Here is a 24272-nt window from a genome sequence, read left to right as displayed (position 1 = left end):
GTTGAAACGACAAATGTAAACAACTAACCAACGGCAGATAAATATTTATCTTGCTCCACGTTGGATGAACGTATTGCGTCAGTGCTTCCACCACTTGCAGCTACACCAGAGAAAATGATGGATGCCACAGAGCTTCGTTCAATGGCAGAAGATCGCAATACAACGGCGATATTATTGACTTTATGTCTCCACGTCGCAACAGAAAAACGCATATGGCGATGGTTTTTAGACACGCGCAACAAAGAGTCTTCGGTCACGTGTTGTGGCACCACTAAAACAGACGGGTAACTGAAAGAAAAATCGACAATATGTGATGACTATTTTCTAGAAACATGTTTATTTTTTAAAGACTTGTAAAGCTTACCATTTAGCAAAATAAATTACACGATAGTAAATATGAGTTTTAAAACACTTATGGTAATAAAGAAAGGGTTAAATGCTCTTAAGTCTTATTCGCAAATTTTGAGCATAACAATTCTGTAATTGAAAATTATGTCCTCCATTTTTCTTATTACTTTACCTTCGACAAGCTGCGTACGAAAGATTGACCATAGAAAGCCTCCAAGGTCCACTTTTACTCCCTATACGTTCCTCAAGTACAGAGCCAAAGCCAAGTCTTTTATACTCTTCACAATACGGGGTTAAATTCAAGTTTTCAATAACCGGCGCATTCCGTACCCCAAAGATCCATCACTCTAACAGAATATGTATAACCAATAACATTGCAGAAAAGCTAACAATAAAGTAAGTAGTGGTAGGTAATGGTAAGTAATGGTAAGTAATGGAAACTAATGGTAAGTAATTGTTAGTAATGGTAAGTAGTGGTAGAAAATGGTAAGTAATGGTAACTATAATGTTAAATAATGGTAATTATTATATGGGAAGCGTCCCTTCCGGCTAGGTGGCGTGCTTTCATTGGCTCAGAAACATTTTTACCGGTTTATTATTTTCCGACCACGGTCCAAAAAGCGTAAATTTAATGTCAAATATAAACAAACTTCGTAAAGCAAACAGCAAAACGCAAAATAAACGAAACAATAAAGCATTTACGAATGTGATTCGAAGGAAAAACACTTGGAAAACAGTTAAACTATCTAGACGATACAATTTCAAACGATTTATTTTTTATGGACGAAAACTAGAAAAGTGAAAATCAACCCGTTAAAACATCAAGGACGAAAAAGAAATCAAGCTTCGTTTCAGGTCAAATAATTCCATATAATAATCCTCCTAATAACCTCGCTTTCTCTGTCTTTACTGAGAAATAAAGGGGATGCTTAGCATAGTATGAAGCATTTTCATATAACTCAATACTGGTGAGAAACCGCAGTATGGTGGAAAGATTTTCATTTGCAATCATGACAATACAAGAAACATTGTAAAGACAATTTCCATCAGCCAATCTACTAAAACAAATTGAGTAGAAAATATTACTATATATTATATGGTTGAGGTACATAAATTATTTTTTTAATGTTAGAGAATGATCATGTCCAAAGAAATGAGCTTTAGCTATACAACAAATTAGCAAGCTTAATGTTATTATAACTAGGAAGAGGCTCATTATTTATTTATCTATATGGTACAAAGCAACCAGCTTGTAGAATTAGTTGCAATTTTACAGGAAACTTTATAAATTGAGAAAGATAATTATTATTTATATTACAATAGGGTACAAGCAAACATCTTAGAGAACAAAGTTGCAGTGTTATAGAAAGTTCTAAGAACTGAGGAAGTGGCTTATTTGTAAAACTATATGGTCAAAGAAACCCAATTTCAGGAATGCAGTTCCAGTGTTATGGCAAGCATTAAAAATTGAGAAGTAGGATCCTTATTTATGTACATCTTTTGGTACAAAGCAAACATTGTCAGGGACACAGCTGCATTCTTATAGCAAGCTTTACTAATTGAGGAGGTGGCTTATTTGTACATATGGTCGTGTTACAAAGTAACCAGCTTTTGGGAATGAGGAGCTTTGCCTTTTTATAGCAAGCTTAAGCATTGAGAAGGATGCTTTATATTTATATGATCTATATGGTACAAAGCAAACAGCTTCAAGGACACAGCTGTAGTGTTATAGCAAGCTTTGATAATTAAGGAGATGGCTTATTTTCAATGAAAATACGAGGTCATTTTAATGAACTTTGAGTGACTGACCACCATATTAATTCCATTTGATACATACATCATTAAGGGCCATAAGCATAATTGAGTGATTTTTATCATCTATAGCAAGTAACTACGTCAGAATCTAACCTTACTGATGCACAAAGCATTATATGTCATTCTGACTCTGTGGAAATAGAAATTCCTAAAATTCACAAGATCATACTCGTCGTCGTTATTCCAATTTTGCTTGTTCAAGCTCTCTCCTCTTCCACCAAAAAGCGTTCACAAGCTTCTTCAGCTTAAAAATCTCGATGGAAATACCTTCTTGAATATCCAAACAACTTAAACTTCCACTTAGTATAACGCAGAATATCAATACTAGCAGTGTAAAAGACCATGGTAGATATAATATGTATATTGATGCATATTATATCTACCATGGTCTTTTACACTGTTATCAATAGGGGAATGCTATAACCCGGGCGATTATCGGGGACGCGCCTATTAAATTCCTGGTCAGCGGCAAAAGCCTTGACATAATAATCGCTATAAGTACAATATGTTTCTTGTATAAAATTTCATAACACAAATCAACACAAAATATACAGCACAGCACCCACATTGTATTATATGTTCATTTGGCTTTTACAAAATATGCGGTCTTTTTTATAACGAATGTTACTGCAAACGCGCATTGTGAAGTATATTATTCTTTGTTATTGAGCTTGCTTGTAATATGTTCTAAAAGATATTGATGATGCTCAAAAGTATTCTAATCAGTAATAAAATTATACAGCACAAAGTATACAGCACAGCGCCCACATTGTATTATATGTTCATTTGGCTTTACAAAATATGCGGTCTTTTATATAGAATGTTACTGCAAACGCATTGTAAGTACATTATTCATTGTTATTGAGCTTGCTTGTAATATGTTCTAAAAGATATTGATGATGCTCAAAAAGTATTCTAATCCTAATTATTCTGCTCAAAAACCGTCGCCATTTTATAACAAATGTTGCTTCAAAACGCGCATTGTGACGTTATATTTACGTATGAGATTAAATCTAGAAGCTACTACTTAGATCGAAATGGCCTATCCTCAATGCTATACTCATTATGCTGAATATTCGCGCACTTTTCATTCTTACGTATATGTACTTGCGTTTTTCAAGTGCTTTATCGGTTTCGCCTTAACTGCACCTAGATAGCCTATCCTTAATTTATATGTTCAATAGTCGCTTAGCTGGTCTGGCATGGCATGGCCGCTATGCCACACAATAAATCTTATCCAACAGGAAAAACTATGGAAAAACACACACAAAAAAGAAATTGTGGTACAGTTTGAAGTGCAACATGAATTCAAAACAATTTATTAAAATTGAGCAAGGAAATGGCAGATATAGAAGACCAAGAAATAGGCCATAATAACCATAATGGCCAGTAACAAAGGATGTTCTTCTACAGCACTTTGATTGTTATACTAAAACATGTTTAATCTTGTGACCCTTGTCTATTTCAAATTTTTACCCTATTGCAGGGGTTGGTTAAAATAAAACAAATTTTGTACTTATTTAACCAATTCTCTTTTAGTGACGAAAAATTAAGTTTAGGATGCAAAAACACGTATCATGTACAATTTTTACGATGTTTTTGTAATCAGTAAGAAAGTTGCTTAAATATGTAGAAAATTTCTCTATTTTTACCACATCACTCCGTTTTCGCGATGAAAAATTGAGTTTAGGATGCAAAAATATGTATTATTTACTAGGTCTACGAAATTTTTGCGATTAAAAAAAGAGTTTGTTAAATAGGAAAAAAAAATGTCGTTTTTTAACCAACCTCCTTTTAGTAAAGAAAAACTGAGTTTAAATGCATAAACATATATCATGCACTATCTTTGCCATGTTTTTGTAATTGAAAAGAGAGTTGGTTAAATACGTACAAAATTTGTCGTTTTTTAACCAGCCCCCTATTAGTGAAGAAAAACTGTGTTTAAGATGAAAAAACAAGTATTATGTACTAGTTTATGATATATTTGCGATTAAAACGATTGCTGGTTAAATATGTACAAGATTTGCTTTATTTTTACTAACTCCGTTTTAGTGAAGAAGAACTGAGTTTAAGATGTAAAAACATGTATCGTGCACTATTTTCGCGATGTTTTTGTAGCTAATTAAAAAGAGAGTTGGTTAAATATGTACAAAATTTGTCTCTTTGTTTTTCAAACTTCACCAAGTGTTGGTCAACACTTGGTAAAGTTTGAAAACAATCACCACCTTGAGGTAACCATAAACATTTGATAACCTCAGCTATGTTTACTTTGTTTATGTGTGCACAAAACTTTATATGGAGTTTCCACAAATAATTTGTTTGTCATTAGAGAGTTTGCATAAGAATAGTAAGACTCGTCATCTTGTCCAAGTGTTCTCATCACATTGCAACTTGGGAGTATTTTTCAGGATAATAAGAGCTAATAACATTGCTTGTTTTCTTGTGTGTGTGAGAGGGGGAGGGGTTGAGTTATCTTCTATGAAAAAAGTTTTAATTAACTTAAAGTGAGTTTGCTGGTAAAGTCAGAAAATTTGATTTAGAACCCAATGTGCTAGCCAATGTGCAAAAGAGCTATGCTTGTAAGAAAGTGATGGTCAAGTTTTAAAAACCCCGGATCTTGCTGAATAATCAATTCCATTACCAGCACAGATGCATTATTACATTAACTACTTAAACTATGCAAAATATCCTTTATCAAAACTGAGATGATCAGTTTTTTAAAACTGCAACAGGGTGAAAGTAAAAATTTGAAGTAGACAAGACACACAAGATTTAACATTTTTTAGTATAACAATCAAAGTGCTGTAGAAAAAACATCCTTTTCTACTGGCCATTATAAATAAATTTCTAACAAATCAGGGTCATAGACATGGATATATCTGTGTGTAAATGATACCAACATTATTTTATTAATAACGTGACTTGTTAACGTTTTGCTAAGAGGCAGGTTTAATCGAGTGTTTTTAGACAACACTGGAAACAATGGTTAACCTCCCTTAAGATAAATCTGTCTGCCAGTGAACTGTAAATAAGCTTACTCTGAGTGTTAAGGCTGAAACACACTGGGCAGTCGCTTCAGTCGCGCGTCCAAAGCGAATTGATGCGCACGCGTCAGTCGCTTGAACGCTAGAAACACACAAGCAGCGACCATCGCGACTTTTACCGTGGCGTCTATTGCACATGGCGGTGATTTTAGTTTGTTACAGACACAGATATCACTTAAACTTTTTATTCTGGCCTTTATTATAGCTACTAATATATGAATATTTACTCAGTACAAACTACTATGTGGAGAAAAGAGAACAAGCCAGTTAAAACACGCCAATATGATCATAGTCCATACGCCATTACGCGTATATTGTGGATAATCTTATTCTGCGCACTTAGATTGTGCATTAGGGTTCCAGTTTGTAGCTCCTATTGTCCCTATTTGATAAGTCATATAAAAACTGAAAGATTCCACTATATATTGCCTTCGTTTTCCAAGGTATAATCTATAAATTTCGTACGAATCGGTATGATGCTTATGACAAGAAATATGATATGCATTTAGGAAGTTAAAATGTATCTATTGGCCAATCACTGTAAAGCGACTGAAGCGACCAAAGTCAAAAGTTCAACATGTTGAACTTTCAAAGCGACTAGCTGACGCGACTACGCTACTAGCTTAGTAACCACGCAAAGTGGTAGTTTTAGACGCGCGACTAAAGCGACTGCCTAGTGTGTTTCAGCCTTTAAAGTCATCTATAAGTTTAGCTCAGTGAGCTAACGAGTCACCCGGTTCACCCCACAACTGCTTGCTTTTTCTTTGTCTTCTATACAAGAATATCTGCCTTTTCCATGCTTCGATTTTAATAAATTGTTTTGAAATCATATTGCGCTTCAAACTGTACCACAATTTCTTTTTTTTGTGTTTTTCCATAGTTTTCCCAGTTGTTGTTTTATTCGCCATGTTGGATGAGATTTATTTTGTGGCATAGTGGCCAGGCCTTGCCAGGCCAGTTAAGCTTAGTCCCCACGCCTTGCTTTTTCTTTTTTGTCAACAATGTCCTATTTTAAAACTGCAGGCTCGTTTACGTGTAATTACGAGGTCAATGTCAAAGAAATGCCATTAAATCCATAGATCGTTCAAAATTTTAAACGTCATAATTTGTTATTGAAATTTATCATCTAGCGAGCGCCTGGTTGACGTTACTATTTAAATATTTACGACAAAATTTATTCGTGTTTTATGAGGATTGTGTTGAAATAATGCTGTGTAAGTTAAGACACTGCAAATTCATCTACGTTTGAATAAAATGTTGGAGCCTTTCATATTACCATTCTTATACATTCGATCCACAGATCTAATAATACACTAGATAGTGCAACTGACATAAAAGTTGAAGCCGGGCAAATTTACTTCCGGAGCCCCAAAGTAGTGAGAATCAATATGGCGTTGTATTAGAAAATATGTGGTCCAAGTTAATATCTCGCAATTATTACCAAATCGCGGAGGTTGCATCAACTTTTTTGCACTATTTATGAAATAAATCATTGTGACTATAGTTTGTAAGAAAAAAATTGCAGAATACGCCAATACATCGCCGTAAAATTGATTTCAAGTGTAGCTCGATTTGAAAGCATCAGCAGTGACTAAGGCTTAAGTACTGGAATTTACACATCTAAATATCGTATCACAGGACAATCTGCGATAGTGTGGCTTAGTTCGTGTGGCAAATACAGCGATATCATACTCGATCTATGGATGTATTGTAATAGAACAGGCATATTACAAAAATCAGTCAGAAATTGACACATGTTACAAGCACAAATTAAATATTTTGCTCAGAATAAATAATTTAGGTTTGATATTTTCAATAAAAAGAATGTATAGAAAGTTTTATATGCATATACATGCCTGAATGGTAAAAAAGACAATAAGAATGTTGAAAACAGTAGCATAACATCACCATAACAGTACATTAAGCACTGTGGGCAGTGGCCATATAACCCACTGGTTTAGACTATGACAATACATTGTTTATATATATGTGTAAAACACAGTCAATACTACAAGTCTGGTGACTCTTCTTGCTTTAATAAGTAAATATTTTCCCCGTGTTGGACAGAGTGTATTGTATAAACCTGCGGTATCAACAGTTTCACAAGTGACCTGCTATTTTATACTTCACAAAAAATTTGGTGTAACAGATGTAGACTCATAATATAAAACAAATTCCGAAGAAGCAAGACAGACTCCATGACATAGACAAGCAAGACAAGCAAGACATAGACAAGCAAGACATAGGCTCTTCGAGGTAGACTCTTCACATTCTTTCTGTAAATAATTTCTGAACGTATTAATTACTCACATCTTGACATAGCTATATTCGTTTGCCGACAAGAAACACCAGAAAAATGCATTTCTGGTACAATAATCCAGTGCAATATTTAATTATGTACAGTGAACAATATACTTTATATAAATCGTGAAAAATCTTTCAAACTGCTATCTCCAACTCGTTTTACTTAACAATAAATATCGGAAGATAATTCTACGACGTTCGATTGAACATTTTGTGGCAGATTGTGCTGTGATACGATATTTAGATATGCAAATTCCAGTATCTTAAGCCTTCGTCGCTGCTGATGCTTTCAAATCGAGCTACACTTGAAATCAATTTTATGGCGATGTATTGGCGTATTCTGCTATCTTTTTCTTGAAAAACTATGGTCACATTGATTTTTTTCATTAATAGAGTAAACCAGTTTGTGTAACCGTCGTGACTTGCAAGTAATTGCAAGATATCAGCTTTGACCAGATATTTTCTAATACAACGCCATATTGATTCTCACTACTTTGGGGCTCCGGAAATAAATTTGCCCGGCTTCAACCACTACTTATGAAATGTAATCCGTTGCACTATCTAGTGTATTATTAGATCTGTGATTCGATCTCTGTAATGCGATATTGCACTATTTATAAAATTCTGACAGTGTCATTTGACACCCTTGACACCCCTTGTATCCGCCTCTGGGCTTTATGTGAGCATAGTGATTAGGATGGAGGTCTGGAAATCCTTAGAAAACAGGTAACGTTGGATTAACCGTGCCGTATTTAAGCCGTTTCAAACGTCGCATTTTAGATGCATTTAAATGTAATTGAAACAAAAGAAAATAAGAAAAAATTTCTTGTTATCTTTTGTTTTAAATGCATTTGACTCATGTAAAATGCTACGTTTGAAACAGGCCTTATTTACATTGTTTAATTTGGAAGTTGGACTTTGGCCACAGAGCTCCGGCGAGGAAAATGTTGTGTAAGCATTTATTTATTTTATTTATAATTATTGATTAACATTGTGAAATAAAGCTTGGGAATGCAATGGAAAATATTAATGTGACACGCGGGCAAACATTTCTGTTGTCTGTCATTCAAATCACACAATTATAGTGAACGCGAGCAAATTTTCAATCTACGCCAGTAAACAAATCCATCCAGATATATTCTACATCAAGTGGTGGTCCCATTGAAGTCTGTACCTAACAATTTTTTACTGACAAATTTGCACGGGCAGCACTACCCTTTCTCTGTGACAATAACTTGTGTTTATAAAATATAAACTAAGTGCATGGATGACTGTCACAGAGTTATGAGTGATACCCTCATTTCATGACATTAAAGCACTTTTTAGGGGTTTTAGGATTACGATGTTACCATAAAATCTGTGCATTTTGCTCACAGATCTAATAATACACTAGATAGTGCAACGGCTTACATTTCATAAGTAGTGGTTGAAGCCGGGAAAATTTACTTCCGGAGCCTCAAGTAGTGAGAATCATAATGGCGTTGTATTAGAAAATATCTGGTCAAAGCTGATATCTTGCAATTACTTGCAAGTCACGACGGTTACATAAACTGGTTTACTCTATTAATGAAAAAAATCAATGTGACCATAGTTTTTCAAGAAAAAGATAGCAGAATACGCCAATACATCGCCGTAAAATTGATTTCAAGTGTAGCTCGATTTGAAAGCATCAGCAGCGACGAAGGCTTAAGATACTGGAATTTGCACATCTAATTATCGTATCACAGCACAATCTGCCACAAAATGTTCAATTGAACGTCGTAGAATTATCTTTTGATATTTATTGTTAAGTAAAACGAGTTGGAGATAACAGTTTGAAAGATTTTTCACGATTTATATAAAGTACATGGTTCACAGTACATAATTAAATGTTGCACTGGATTATTGTACCAGAAATGCATTTTTCTGGTGTTTCTTGTCGGCAAACGAATATAGCTATGTCAAGATGTGAGTAATTAATACGTTCAGAAATTATTTACAGAAAGAATGTGAAGAGTCTACCTCGAAGAGTCTATGTCTTGCTTGTCTATGTCATAGAGTCTGTCTTGCTTCTTCGGAATTTGTTTTTTATTATGAGTCTACTTCTGTTACACCAAATTTTTTGTGAAGTATAAAATAGCAGGTCACTTGTGAAACTGTTGATACCGCAGGTTTATACAATACACTCTGTCCAACACGGGGAAAATATTTACTTATTAAAGCAAGAAGAGTCACCAGACTTGTAGTATTGACTGTGTTTTACACATATATATAAACAATGTATTGTCATAGTCTAAACCAGTGGGTTATATGGCCACTGCCCACAGTGCTTAATGTACTGTTATGGTGATGTTATGCTACTGTTTTCAACATTCTTATTGTCTTTTTTACCATTCAGGCATGTATATGCATATAAAACTTTCTATACATTCTTTTTATTGAAAATATCAAACCTAAATTATTTATTCTGAGCAAAATATTTAATTTGTGCTTGTAACATGTGTCAATTTCTGACTGATTTTTGTAATATGCCTGTTCTATTACAATACATCCATAGATCGAGTATGATATCGCTGTATTTGCCACACGAACTAAGCCACACTATCGCAGATTGTCCTGTGATGCGATATTTAGGTATGCAAATTCCAGTACTTAAGCCTTCGTCTCTACTGATGCTTTCAAATCGAGCTACACTTGAAATCAATTTTACGGCGATGTATTGGCGTATTCTGCTATCTTTTTCTTGAAAAACTATGGTCACATTGATTTTTTTCATTAATAGAGTAAACCAGTTTATGTAACCGTCGTGACTTGCAAGTAATTGCAAGATATCAGCTTTGACCAGATATTTTCTAATACAACGCCATATTGATTCTCACTACTTTGGGGCTCCGGAAATAAATTTGCCCGGCTTCAACCACTACTTATGAAATGTAATCCGTTGCACTATCTAGTGTATTATTAGATCTGTGATTCGATCTCTGTAATGCGATATTGCACTATTTATAAAATTCTGACAGTGTCATTTGACACCCTTGACACCCCTTGTATCCGCCTCTGGGCTTTATGTGAGCATAGTGATTAGGATGGAGGTCTGGAAATCCTTAGAAAACAGGTAACGTTGGATTAACCGTGCCGTATTTAAGCCGTTTCAAACGTCGCATTTTAGATGCATTTAATGTAATTGAAACAAAAGAAAATAAGAAAAAATTTCTTGTTATCTTTTGTTTTAAATGCATTTGACTCATGTAAAATGCTACGTTTGAAACAGGCCTTATTTACATTGTTTAATTTGGAAGTTGGACTTTGGCCACAGAGCTCCGGCGAGGAAAATGTTGTGTAAGCATTTATTTATTTTTATTTATAATTATTGATTAACATTGTGAAATAAAGCTTGGGAATGCAATGGAAAATATTAATGTGACACGCGGGCAAACATTTCTGTTGTCTGTCATTCAAATCACACAATTATAGTGAACGCGAGCAAATTTTCAATCTACGCCAGTAAACAAATCCATCCAGATATATTCTACATCAAGTGGTGGTCCCATTGAAGTCTGTACCTAACAATTTTTTACTGACAAATTTGCACGGGCAGCACTACCCTTTCTCTGTGACAATAACTTGTGTTTATAAAATATAAACTAAGTGCATGGATGACTGTCACAGAGTTATGAGTGATACCCTCATTTCATGACATTAAAGCACTTTTAAGGGGTTTTAGGATTACGATGTTACCATAAAATCTGTGCATTTTGCTCACAGATCTAATAATACACTAGATAGTGCAACGGCTTACATTTCATAAGTAGTGGTTGAAGCCGGGAAAATTTACTTCCGGAGCCTCAAGTAGTGAGAATCATAATGGCGTTGTATTAGAAAATATCTGGTCAAAGCTGATATCTTGCAATTACTTGCAAGTCACGACGGTTACATAAACTGGTTTACTCTATTAATGAAAAAAATCAATGTGACCATAGTTTTTCAAGAAAAAGATAGCAGAATACGCCAATACATCGCCGTAAAATTGATTTCAAGTGTAGCTCGATTTGAAAGCATCAGCAGCGACGAAGGCTTAAGATACTGGAATTTGCACATCTAATTATCGTATCACAGCACAATCTGCCACAAAATGTTCAATTGAACGTCGTAGAATTATCTTTTGATATTTATTGTTAAGTAAAACGAGTTGGAGATAACAGTTTGAAAGATTTTTCACGATTTATATAAAGTACATGGTTCACAGTACATAATTAAATGTTGCACTGGATTATTGTACCAGAAATGCATTTTTCTGGTGTTTCTTGTCGGCAAACGAATATAGCTATGTCAAGATGTGAGTAATTAATACGTTCAGAAATTATTTACAGAAAGAATGTGAAGAGTCTACCTCGAAGAGTCTATGTCTTGCTTGTCTATGTCATAGAGTCTGTCTTGCTTCTTCGGAATTTGTTTTTTATTATGAGTCTACTTCTGTTACACCAAATTTTTTGTGAAGTATAAAATAGCAGGTCACTTGTGAAACTGTTGATACCGCAGGTTTATACAATACACTCTGTCCAACACGGGGAAAATATTTAATTGTTAAAGCAAGAAGAGTCACCAGACTTGTAGTATTGACTGTGTTTTACACATATATATAAACAATGTATTGTCATAGTCTGAACCAGTGTGTTATATGGCCAATGCCCACAGTGCTTAATGTACTTTTATAGTGATGTTATGCTACTGTTTTCAACATTTTTATTGTCTTTTTTACCATTCAGGCATGTATATGCATATAAAACTTTCTACACATTCTTGTTATTGAAAATATCAAACCTAAATTATTTATTCTGAGCAAAATATTTAATTTGTGCTTGAAACATGTGTCAATTTCTGACTGATTTTTGTAATATGCCTGTTCTATTACAATACATCCATAGATCGAGTATGATATCGCTGTATTTGCCACACGAACTAAGCCACACTATCGCAGATTGTCCTGTGATGCGATATTTAGGTATGCAAATTCCAGTACTTAAGCCTTCGTCTCTACTGATGCTTTCAAATCGAGCTACACTTGAAATCAATTTTACGGCGATGTATTGGCGTATTCTGCAATTTTTTTCTTAAAAACTATAGTCACAATGATTTATTTTATAAATAGTGCAAAAAAGTTGATGCAACCTCCGCGATTTGCTAATAATTGCGAGATATTAACTTGGACCACATATTTTCTTATACAACGCCATTTGATTCTCACTACTTTGGGGCTACGAAAGTAAATTTGCCTGGCTTCAACTTGTATGTCAGTTGCACTATCTAGTGTATTATTAGATCTGTGATTTTGCTCCGTATGAGTAATTGTGATGCGGTATTTAAAAATATAAGCTCAAATGTCAATTGCTTTCTTTGTATGATTTATAACTACGAAGCAGATAGAAGCTATCCTCGTCATATAACAAAAGTAAATGTGAGATTTGTACTTTAAATAACGCTGACCATTGGTGTGTGTAAAAATAAAGTATAAATCAGTTTAACTGAAATTCTACAGGCTTTTAAAAGCTATGCCTTGTGAAAATGCCAAAACACGTTGGCTAGTGAGTAAATGAGATAATTACGTTAATCCTGTTAATAAAACAATTGTTCTCATTAAAATTAAAAAAATGCATTTCCGTAGAGAATTGTTATGGTACACAAGCGTAAATAGTTCCCGTTTTATCATCCTGTTATGTCTTTAGTAATGTTTTTGCTTTCAGCAAGAGAATAATACTTCCCTTGTTTTTGTTATTTAACTTACCATATTCTATTTTATGCTGATAAGTTTTACATCCGTATTACTATTGACATCACACAAACACACATTACGAACACTCACTTCACAAAAGTATACGCTTATTTAATTCTCGATTCTTTTGACTGAAAAATCGAATTTAGGACACGATTCAGTTGCGATTTTTTTGGGAGTACGTAGGGAGTACGTTGGGAGTACGTAGCGACTTTTTTGGAAGTACGTAGCGACTTTTTTGGAAGTACGTAGCGACTTTTTTGGAAGTACGTAGCGACTTTTTAGTACGTAGCGACTTTTGGAAGTACGTAGCGACTTTTTTGGAAGTACGTAGCGACTTTTTTGGAAGTACGTAGCGACTTTTTAGGGAGTACGTTTTTTGGGAGTCGAAGGTTTTAATTTGTCTTTACCAGGTTGTATTGAGCAGTAACAAATAAGGTATGACTTGTCATGTATTTAAAAGGAACAATCAAAGATTAAAGTAATTGAAGATAAGAAAGTATTTTTCTCACATTATAAATAAAAATTCATGCAAAATGCATATACTTATACGCCATGTCGACAGTGAAGTAGCACTTATGCACGTGTTTACATGAAGATGATTAAAGTCCATGTTGTCTTAAAGACGCTCTGTGTAACACAATTGTGGCACTTAATTGCATCGATTTTGCATAATGAAATAATGAAAAAAGGAATGACAGCATAATGCTATAACCAACAACTATAAACAATAACGATCTTTTCTAACAACATTTGAGAAAATTACCATTCACTCCTCTTCCTTATAAACGAGACAAGTCTACTCAAAAGCAGAGAGTCTTATACGCTACAAGTCCCGGGCTTGTGACCGGTATAACATAGTTAAAATGTGAAAGGTTTATCATAGATTAATGAATTAAATATTCCTGCTCATTTTTGTTTGGAAGCATGCTGAACAGCTCATATGGACAAAGCTTAAATTCCATATTAAATAAACAGTAACATAATCCGGTGTTAATGTTAGACAATACATAATCACAGAATATAACCACAGAACGTCGATTTTTTTCAATTGAGGCTGTTCAATCTGATGCGTAATTTATAAAATAGCAAAAGCAAGGTATGTTTTAACTTTTCTGAAAGTTTTAAGGAAGCTCAGTCGTACTTTATACCGACTCATCGTCATCGCATGTTCGATTTGGTCAAACGATCACACTATGAATCTTTATGACACCATATGACTGAACTTTGATGACTGAACTACAGAACATTTATTTGGTATTTCAGGATATTTTTCTGTGTTATTTAAGAAGAAAACATCTAGGAATATCTGCCAATTTAAAGCTGCACTGTTTATACGATACCATAAGACCAATATGTTACTATAAATTCTATATAGTTATAGTTTTATTGAACATTTAATTAACATTTTATCAATGGTTAAGTAGATAAATATACGATATATTGATCTTGTAAATGATCATATACCATTATAATGTATCTGAGAAATAGTGAATTGCATAAGAGCATACACACTGACTTAACTGAATTTTTGTACTGTTGTTTAAATTTTGGTCTTTTACAAAGACAGACATGAGCTAATTAAATGATAAGATAATTTATTACTTACCTTTGGTATACAAATAAATCTTAGTTGGACTAAAAAACAACTTTGACCATGACGAATGGCATCTATGCTGTGTGTTGTAGCAATAGTTGGTAGTTGAGTAATGTGTTCTTGCAGTAAATCTCATAGACCAAATTTCCACTATTTACTTTATTTTAATAGAATCCTTCTGCTGTAGTTTTTTACTAGAAATAAATATAAACTGTATGGCGGAACTGTCCTGAGAATTAAAAGCAATGATCTTTAATTTTGTGAATTGTCTTGAAAACGTATGCTCATATTTTATTTTCCTTGTAAACTCAAACAATACTCAACATTGCTCAATTGATGATTGTATATGCTTTATCTGTAATAGTAGTTTGTTCCTACAGATTCAATAAAACATAAAAAATGATTAAATATGATAATTAAAAGTGGAAGTGGTATATGGAAAACACAATTTACAAGTACTTCTTGCAAACTTTACATAACATCAGCTGTGGATTCAAACATTAATTAATGTCAAATACTGGAAAGAAATATAAAGGAAAAGGAGGAGGACGAACATTTTGTTCTGCTGTTAACTGTTCAAATTCTGCAAATTCTGCAAACGGCACAATTCTGCAAAGCTGACTCAAGCATTCCTTTTTTGATTTCTCCATCTAAAACACACAAAAACTGACGATGTTGAGACAAGGGATTACAAGGAAAAGGAGGTTGGTGACAATTTAATGAAAGAGAATCCAATTGCTTATGTAGCTGGATACTTACTCCAGAAATATTTTGAAAAGCACAAGTGTTCCATATGTGAGTCAGTTATGGTCACAGACCAACTTGATGATAGCAGAAATCTGCTTTGCTACTTCAAGGCATATGAGTCAGACGAGAGCTTTGGCGGTCTCTTTGCACCAAAAGTATCATTTCATGAATATATCACCAAAATTGAAGACATATTTGTCACAGAATTCTCCACTTATACAAAAAGTGTAGGTATTTTGAAAAAGATTCTTCAGCAGCTACAAAAAGCTCCAACCCCATTTGAACAGTGCTCGCATTTTTCAATTGATTATCTCCTCAGTCTCTTTCTAAGAATGAGGATTTACTATGCCATCAAGTTTGCAAATCGTAATCTATCAGCCGCCAAGTTCAAAAAAAATAAAAAGTACGTAAAAGTGACTCACTTTTAGAAGGAAAATAAATGAACCCGCATACACCTCGGATGAATCAAATAAAAGGGACCGTCAAGATTCAATGCTTTTTCAATACATTATGATGCAGGTTATCTGAACTTCTAAACTGCATCAAAGTGCCAAACCACTGTAAGTAAAAAATTCCAAGAGATTTCAAACTTAATGTCATTAACGAGGCAAAATAAGAAAAATTCTATTGACTGCAGTTTACAAAGCTGAGGTGCGGTCACAGTCACAGAACGAAATGTAAGATTTCGAGCTTTACAACACGTTTAATTAAGTTGTAAAAAAAGAAAGACATAGAATATACCTCAAATTTTGTCAAACTCTCGCTAGGAAAAAATCTACGCCCTTTTTGAAGGGATACAGGCACATATTTGTACTTCTTTTTACAATCCTTATATTGTTTGTCAGAAATTGACTAGCTAGGAAGATGGCGGCCGAGATGCGCGAAGCAGCATGCGCGGCCCCAAAAACATTAAAGGTTCCGACAAGAGTGGCCCTTCTGTATAGTATATATTCTGTGACATAATTGCCCTTCAGTGAAAGCATCCCGCTTTCCACAGGAAAAGAATCTATTTTAAACATAGATTGTTAAAAAGATTGACAACTACACACGAGATGATTCAAGTCCCGAGCTTGTGACTGGTATTACAGAGTTAAAAAGTTGTTGGTTATAGTATAATGCTGTCATTCTTTTTCTTTAATAACATTCCAACTATTTAACCTTGTAATGAAATAATGAGCTTCATCCTGTAACATGAACGTTATGTCTAAACAAGGAAAGTAAACAGTCATATGCAGAACTATATAAGGCCCAGACTTATTTTCGTTTCATCATTTGTCTGCAAGATTTCTACTAAAGATGGCGAAAGTCAACTTTGGAATTTTTTTCACTCTCGTATTTTTGTACGCTGCCATTCAAGGGTAAGTATTCGTTTTACGCTTATTCCCTCATTCTTTAACACGTAAAAGTGGGTTTTTGAATAAATAGCCAATCACTCATGCAAGTATTTAATAGTTGTAACGATGTATAGATCTATGATATTGCTTTCAAAAGTGCACATTTTTAAAAATAATTAAATATAACTTAAACTGTGCTTTTTAGATATTCATAAAATGCGACTTTGATCAGAAATTTCAAAAATTTTCTTTATTACCAGGTGTCAGGGTTTGTGCTGTAATAAAATCAAAACATTGGTTGGAAGTAAAATGGATGCCTACAAAATATTGTGTATAAACAATATTTCACTTTCTCTTGAATGCTGTGATGACATCAAAAAAGAAGTTGAATCGCATGAAAGAGCATATGAATCATTATGTACGAACAAAACATACAGTAAGTAAAAAAATACTTTTTCGAATCTGTGAACAAATTATTCTGAAGAAAAGTTTATTTATACGTTAGCTAGCAATTAAATTGACTTTTCTTTCTTTCACGTCATCTTGCACAAAATATTTTAAATTATCAGGATTCCGTCCATTCAACGCAAACTTTACAAATCTTGGAGCAACTGGTCATCAAGGTCCAACCTTAATTGATCAATATGATAAAGGTCAAGATCATGTAAACATGGTTAGAGTATTAAAAGGTATCCAGTATTGGACAGTGCCTTATACTGGAACTTATGAAATTACGGCTGTCGGTACGCAAGGAGGTTATGATATTTATGGCTCTACTTACAGAGGTAATAAATAAATTGAATTATAAGTAGTCACAAATTGTTATGTTCATGATTGTTGAAACATAAACAATATTCTTGTGCATTCAACAAATAACTCTCTTTCGACATCTTACAGCAACCTTGTTATACCCAAAAATACATAAACTTCCATATTTGACTATGGATGAATTCAAAGAAAACTAATTTACTAAAATATATCAACCAAATTAAGTTAGTCGAAAGGCAAAGATTGACTTTAACTCACGTTTCTATTTACATGCATGAGAACTTAATGTAAAACTTTTACACAATCCGCGTGGAAAAAATTATCAAGTTTAAATGATAGCAAATAAGAAGAACAATTCTTTTGTCACCTAATAATTTGCTGAAAAGTGTCGAGAAGTTTTAAAAAATATTTAAAACCATTTAATCAAAAGATAAAATTATATTTTCATTAGTAGGAAGACTAACATACTAACAAAACTCTTAAAATTGATAAATACTTGCTCAATCATAGTGGGGTTCACTTTTGTTCTAATGCTAAATTTTAAGCTTTCCTTTCAACAAACAAAACGAGGAGCAAAAAATATTCATGTCATAAACATTTTACTTTCATTAAACAACGACGTGTTAGAAATACGTGAGCATTCTACAAAGAAAATTCCACCATATAAGCATACAAAACCAATCAGTTTAAAATATGTTGGTTTTATACCATGTAAAAATTTCACACCTTGTGGAAACTGGGCTGGAGGAGTAAACGGAAAAGGAGCACAGCAGGCAGATGCAGGAAATTCAGGTATAGTACCAGATTTTACAATATCTGTTTGTATCATAGAATTGAAATACATGGAACGCCATCTGAAGCCAATAATTAAAGGAAAATCTTACATCAGGCACGCGATATTTTACCACAGACACGCGTGTGTAGTTTTTTGAGATTTTCTCCCGGAATAATAATTGAATAAACTCGCGTGTCTGAGGTAAAATCGCGCATGTTTGCGGTAAAGTCACGGATTTAAAAAATTATTAAGGTTTTGTATTTCAGGAAGCGTTCCCTGCATTTTAGTTCTATGGTTTGTATACTAATATTTTTATCAATCAATGACAAACACGAGAAGTGCTTTTATTTTAAGGAATCTTGACAATAAAAGTTCCACTTACTGTAAGATACGTTTTTAAGTGCAACTAAATTGACGGCAAAACAACGTGAAACTTATGCTGTTACTTTCATGTTTTTGTAGGTGGTGGAGGAGGTGGATTTTACAGCAATGGAAGAAGTAGTAAGCAGTTTGGTGGAAAGTATTGAGATGGAGGAGAAGGAGGTTTTGCTTTTATAAATGGAGGAGCAGGAGGACGTGCCTGGTATAACAATGCTGTTGGTGGATTTGGAGGTGGTAGCGGGGCATATTGTTCTGGTGGAGGAGCAGGTGGAGGTGGGGGCTACTCATGTGGAGCATCCGGGGATAATGTGTCCGGATCTTGTGGTGGTGGAGGTGGATCTTACAATGCAGGAAAAAATCAAGTAAACAAGCCTGGTTTAAACAACAAGGGAGACGGATATGTCGTTGTCACTCGAAAGTCGTAAAAGAAAGTCGTCTTTATGTTAAGTAGTATCAACTCACTCTCTAACTGTCCATAACACTCTATGAAACGTCTTGTTTCGCAAAAATAAAAAATTTAAAGTGTTTGATTTATATTCAAGATTAAATTGTTATAAGTGAATAATATTATGGGATGAGCAATTATAATAGCATATACTTGTTACTTAGTAATGCATTGATAAACAAAGTAAGTAAGCTTTTTGGATTCGTTGTTGTTAAAAAAATAATAATCTATTATTTATAAAAATGACAGAATTCGGGGTAAACATAACTAAAACTTTATGTATTTAATTGTAGTAAAAAGTAACTGATACCGTCAAGGCCATCTAACTCTAGTACATTCGTGTTGTATTTCCTCATATACACAATTAAAATCTCGATTACCATCGAAAAAATCATAAAGATAATGAGCGGAAAACTCTGTGGCTAATGCATAAACTGCAAAGAAATCCCAGATCTTCTCTCGTTGAATTGAAGTTATTACGTACTATAACTACCATTGAAGATAGAGAAGTTATGCCTGAGTACATCATTAACAGAGACTTTATCAAATTCTGAAAGAAAATACCTCAGTCAGCATAATTATTGCTGTACTTAATTATTATGTACAATTTCCAACCTTAGTAAACAGTCTCCTGAGAGATACTATAAAATTTTAAAACCAAAACCTTTAGCAAGATGCCTGTGTAATATCAGGACATAACTTCCGTACCCCTCCCCTTAAGCCGCTCTTCCAAATATCATAGTATTATGCCCGCTTTGAAGCCAAAACATCATGGCATTAAACCTTTACACTAGTTTCTTTATAGCTTGACTTCGTTTTACTTGTTTCACGGTAGCAATAAGGGGCTTACACAGTTTGAAAACATCGACAATCAACTCCAACAACGACCTGTTTGTCCTCTTTTGGCTTCTTAATTGAAAGAGTCACAATGCCTGCAAGATGTTAATTTATTGTTCACAAACATCCCATTTGACAAATTATTTAAATCTTCGATAAAGGCATTGCTTCTAACATTTTTCGTTTTAACGTTTTTTTACCGATTACAGTTCAATAATTAAATTATTAATTATCGGTTTCACATTACATTTAACTGTGAATTCAAAGTTAATGCCTGTATCGAACAACAAATCAACAATGAAAGAAGCTTTTGAGGAAGCCGTGGGCCATGCCTATACAATATTTTAAAATTTTGGCTAAGGTTCTCGTCTTGTGAATTAAGGCATTTCTATACTAACATTTCGTAGACAATAATTCTTTTACTTAGTTTTCTTTCATTCAGTTTCTGAGACATAGACTATGTAGCTCTCTTTCTTGATTTCGTCAACCAGCAACACCCCAGTCATTCGTTTATATCTGACATAGAAAATGATGCTAGCTTCCCTTTCTTAACGTTGAAAAATGTGTTTTAATAACGTTGCACTGTCTGTCTAATTTCAATCCGCTAGACAATCTCGAAACACTAAACACGCATGTCTGGGTGTAAGATTTGGCTTCAGTATATTTGCTTTGAGTAGCATTCCATGCATTTTAGTTCAATGGTTCAAACACAAGAATAACTAATAACAAAAATGTCTGCAAGAGTAATCAAAAGTTCACAAGTCTTTTGTCAATTTGTGGAGAAAAGGGCAAATACTGCATGAGAACATTTATGAAAAACATGAGCTCAAAACAAATCACTAGCTATAAGCGTGGGGAAGGGAGAAGTTGACTATCCTTCATATGCTACTTTCTTTTTTATCATTTGACCCCATTTTATACCATAATTGATCCATTTACTTTGTAAGGTGTCCAATTTTTGCTATCCTAACCATAATGAAGTGTTTAAGACTTTATATATAGGTTACTTAAAAAGCAAGACCCATGAGTAGCTAAGCCAGTTATGATTGTAACTTTACCAAAGTAAACTTAATTGCAAGAGTTGTTTTTTTTAATGCTTTCTTTAGGAGCTCAACAACATTTATCTTTTTGTATTTTATGTAATCGAGCAAAATACGGTAGAAAATAATTGTCTGAATTCAGTGAAGCCGAAGATGAGGCAGTTGCCCTTTCGGTTAAAACACGGATAAACTTTAAAATAGCTCAACAGTCACATTTTAAGCTATATCTGCGTTTTACAAAACACGGATGGACCTCAAAACACATGTTTTGTATGACATTAGCTCATCCGTCCGTTCACGAATGTCATCCGTCCATAATTTTTCATCCGCAGTTATTATCTGTCCGTCCGTATCCGCGTTTTACTTAACCCAATTTAAACAATAATTGATTTAAAATACGTAAATCGCATATTTCTGACATTGTAAACTACTGTTCCACACGAGTGAAGATGATTTTTTAAAATTTGTTTTATGAGACATGACATGTAGTCTTTAAGTCTTCGTCACGTAATAAATCCTTTGAATCTTTGAATTAAATTAATGTCTTACTTAAAACAAATGTGCATGCAATACTCGGTGTTCTCTGATCACTTTGCTGCCACATATGGATAAGGGTACATCGAAACACTCAAAAAAATATTATAAGCACCTTTCTTATGTCGGTGTGATTGTAATTGCATTGCTAATTTGTGTCATGAGTCACGCAGAAGAATGATTGTTTGTGTTCTCCAACTTACTACGGGCCCTACAAGTCTCGAAACAAAGGCCGTTTCTTTCATTGGAAAAAAGTTGCAAGTAACATCTTAATTTTGTAACTAATATTGCATGATCAAAGTTGAAGTATTTACAAACACACAATGTCTTGCGTGTTTGTAAATACCTCAACTTTGTTTTGAGAAGTGAAGAGTTGTTTTGAAATGTTTGTCTACTTCATTATAAAGTATTTGATATGCTTTCGCGTTTTTAAGTGTTCGTATATCAATCTAGGTAACCTTGTCTGAAAATTTATATCAACCACGATTAATTAAATGTCTTACTACAATTTGATGTTGTTTCCTATTCTTTTCCAGCTAGCAAACGATTGTTTTTAGTCTAATTTTTGTGTCTTATCATATATTGTTTTATTAACGAATTTCAAATGTCATCATAGCACATGATCACAAGTGAACAAGACAAAGTAATTGCTGCAAAATATTTTCAGCTTCATAAGTTAAAGTATGTTCTTTTATAAAGACAATTGATTTATTGCTCGAAATAAGTGTACTGATGTGGTACTCTTAGCTTTTTACACAGCTATTGATATTTATTGTTACTAGGACTGCCATACTCAGCATAGCCAATAGCCAACGCTCTATGTAGCTATTTTTGATTTCTTGCTGTAATTAATGTTTGTGTCACGAAAATATCAGAAATAGATTGATCAGGGGAAAACCTTATTTGAAACATTTTTGAATCTGTCGGTAGCTACATGTAAATATAGATTTTAATTCTACTCGTCATCATGATAAGCAAAGGCATAACATACCTTTTCATGTATGTATGTAATACAACAACAACTTTCATATTTTTCCTTATAGAACTGTATCTTTTTTGGGGAAGGAATATAGAAAAGTGAGACACCTGGATGGGCTTTATATTTGAGGTTTTGTTTATAAAATTTGTTATTATGAACGCTGGTTTTTTAAAGTATCTTAATGTCACTAAAGTAACATGTGTGATTTGAAATACTACAACATAAAAATAACACCAAATTTGCAACGTTTCGAGTTATCTGTAATTTCAAAATGTTCTGTCTACTTAGTTATATAACAAGGAACAATATTTATAAACAAAAGTTAAAGAATATTTGAAGAGCCAATAAACTCAACTTTATCTAGATTCCAAGTATTTTCACAATTTCCTCTCTTTTTGACTATTAAAGAGTTCATCTAATAAAGCTCTAAATTTTGTGTATTTACCTTCTAATATAATAAGCATGCCTTTTATTTTCTCCGTATGAACGTGTAAATTTGAAAGGGATTTAGCATCAGCAGTAGCATCAGATTTTATTTCTTTGAAAAAGATATAAAATTAGAGCAAGTGAACCATAGCGTAAAATAGAAGGATGATTTTTATAATAGATATGTTTCTAGAGAAAGACTGAGTTAAGTGGAGTTTATAAAGTTTATTGGATTAAATAAAAAAGAAAAAAACCAAGAATCAATTCTTCAAGAAAATTACTAGAATTGAGCTACACGTTCTTTCAAAGAACAAAGATATACATTAATCTAGGATTTTAAACTAGCTTTTTAAAGTAATAAAGAAATTTTTTAGAATCCAAGTATTGTAAATCTTGTATTTTTCTTTAAACATTCAAAACTAAAAAACTGAAAAATGTAAAACTTTATTCATGTCCTAATTTTTACTTAAGTTTTTTTAGTTTTTCTAATTTATACGAACAAAACTTAAAAGCAATTAGTAGAAAGTTTTTTAACTCGTCATATATAGAACAAACAAAAAGTATTTGTAATAAAAATAACTAGCCCCAGCCTTGTAGCTATGATAAAAAGCAAGAACAATTTTAAATAAAGTACTTGAGATTTTTTTAAAGCATACGTTTATATTGAGTAAAAAGCAGATACTTAAAAAAAGGAAAATAGTTGAAACTAAGCAAAGTCAAACAAATTGTATTTAGGCATATCAGTTTGGAAAGAATTGGAGGAAAAGGCTCTCAGTAGTTTCTAGCCCTAAATTGCAAACCACATAGTAAAACATAAGATAAAAAGAAAACAAGGAAAAGTTTACCAAAAACAAATTTTAGTTGCATATGTCGTTGTTTCTTAGTAGCTTAATTGAGTTTAGTTTTATTTATATGTTAAAAGAGATTTAAAATATTTTTGCTCCCAAATATATATTGAAGTGCATTACATTGTTCTCAATTTGCAAATCTTTCTTATCTACTTTAAGATAGCTCTACAAAAGGACTATATATAAGAGAATTTGACTAGATAATTCCTCAGGATGGTTAAACGGCCTAAAATAAGATCATTACTCGAAATGAATCCAATTTTACAAGAAACAGCTTTAACTAATTTTATCAATATTCCTG

At 33.2% G+C, this 24272-nt stretch overlaps 1 long non-coding RNA gene and 1 pseudogene across 1 annotated transcript; both read left to right on the top strand.

Moving 5' to 3' along the window:
- The first annotated feature begins 14293 nt into the window (after positions 1-14293).
- On the top strand, positions 14294-15113 carry LOC124455648. Its single transcript, XR_006951959.1, has 2 exons — positions 14294-14359; positions 14527-15113. It is a non-coding gene; the product is annotated as an uncharacterized LOC124455648 (long non-coding RNA).
- A 1726-nt stretch (positions 15114-16839) lies between these two features.
- LOC124455856 lies at positions 16840-19287 on the top strand (annotated as a pseudogene).
- The last annotated feature ends 4985 nt before the right edge of the window (positions 19288-24272 follow it).

Source organism: Xenia sp. Carnegie-2017, unplaced genomic scaffold (assembly GCF_021976095.1).
Source record: "Xenia sp. Carnegie-2017 unplaced genomic scaffold, XeniaSp_v1 HiC_scaffold_4, whole genome shotgun sequence".
Lineage (NCBI taxonomy): Eukaryota > Metazoa > Cnidaria > Anthozoa > Malacalcyonacea > Xeniidae > Xenia > Xenia sp. Carnegie-2017.
The sequence above is the reverse complement of the archived record's forward strand: the minus strand, read 5'-3'. Positions and strand labels throughout refer to the sequence as shown.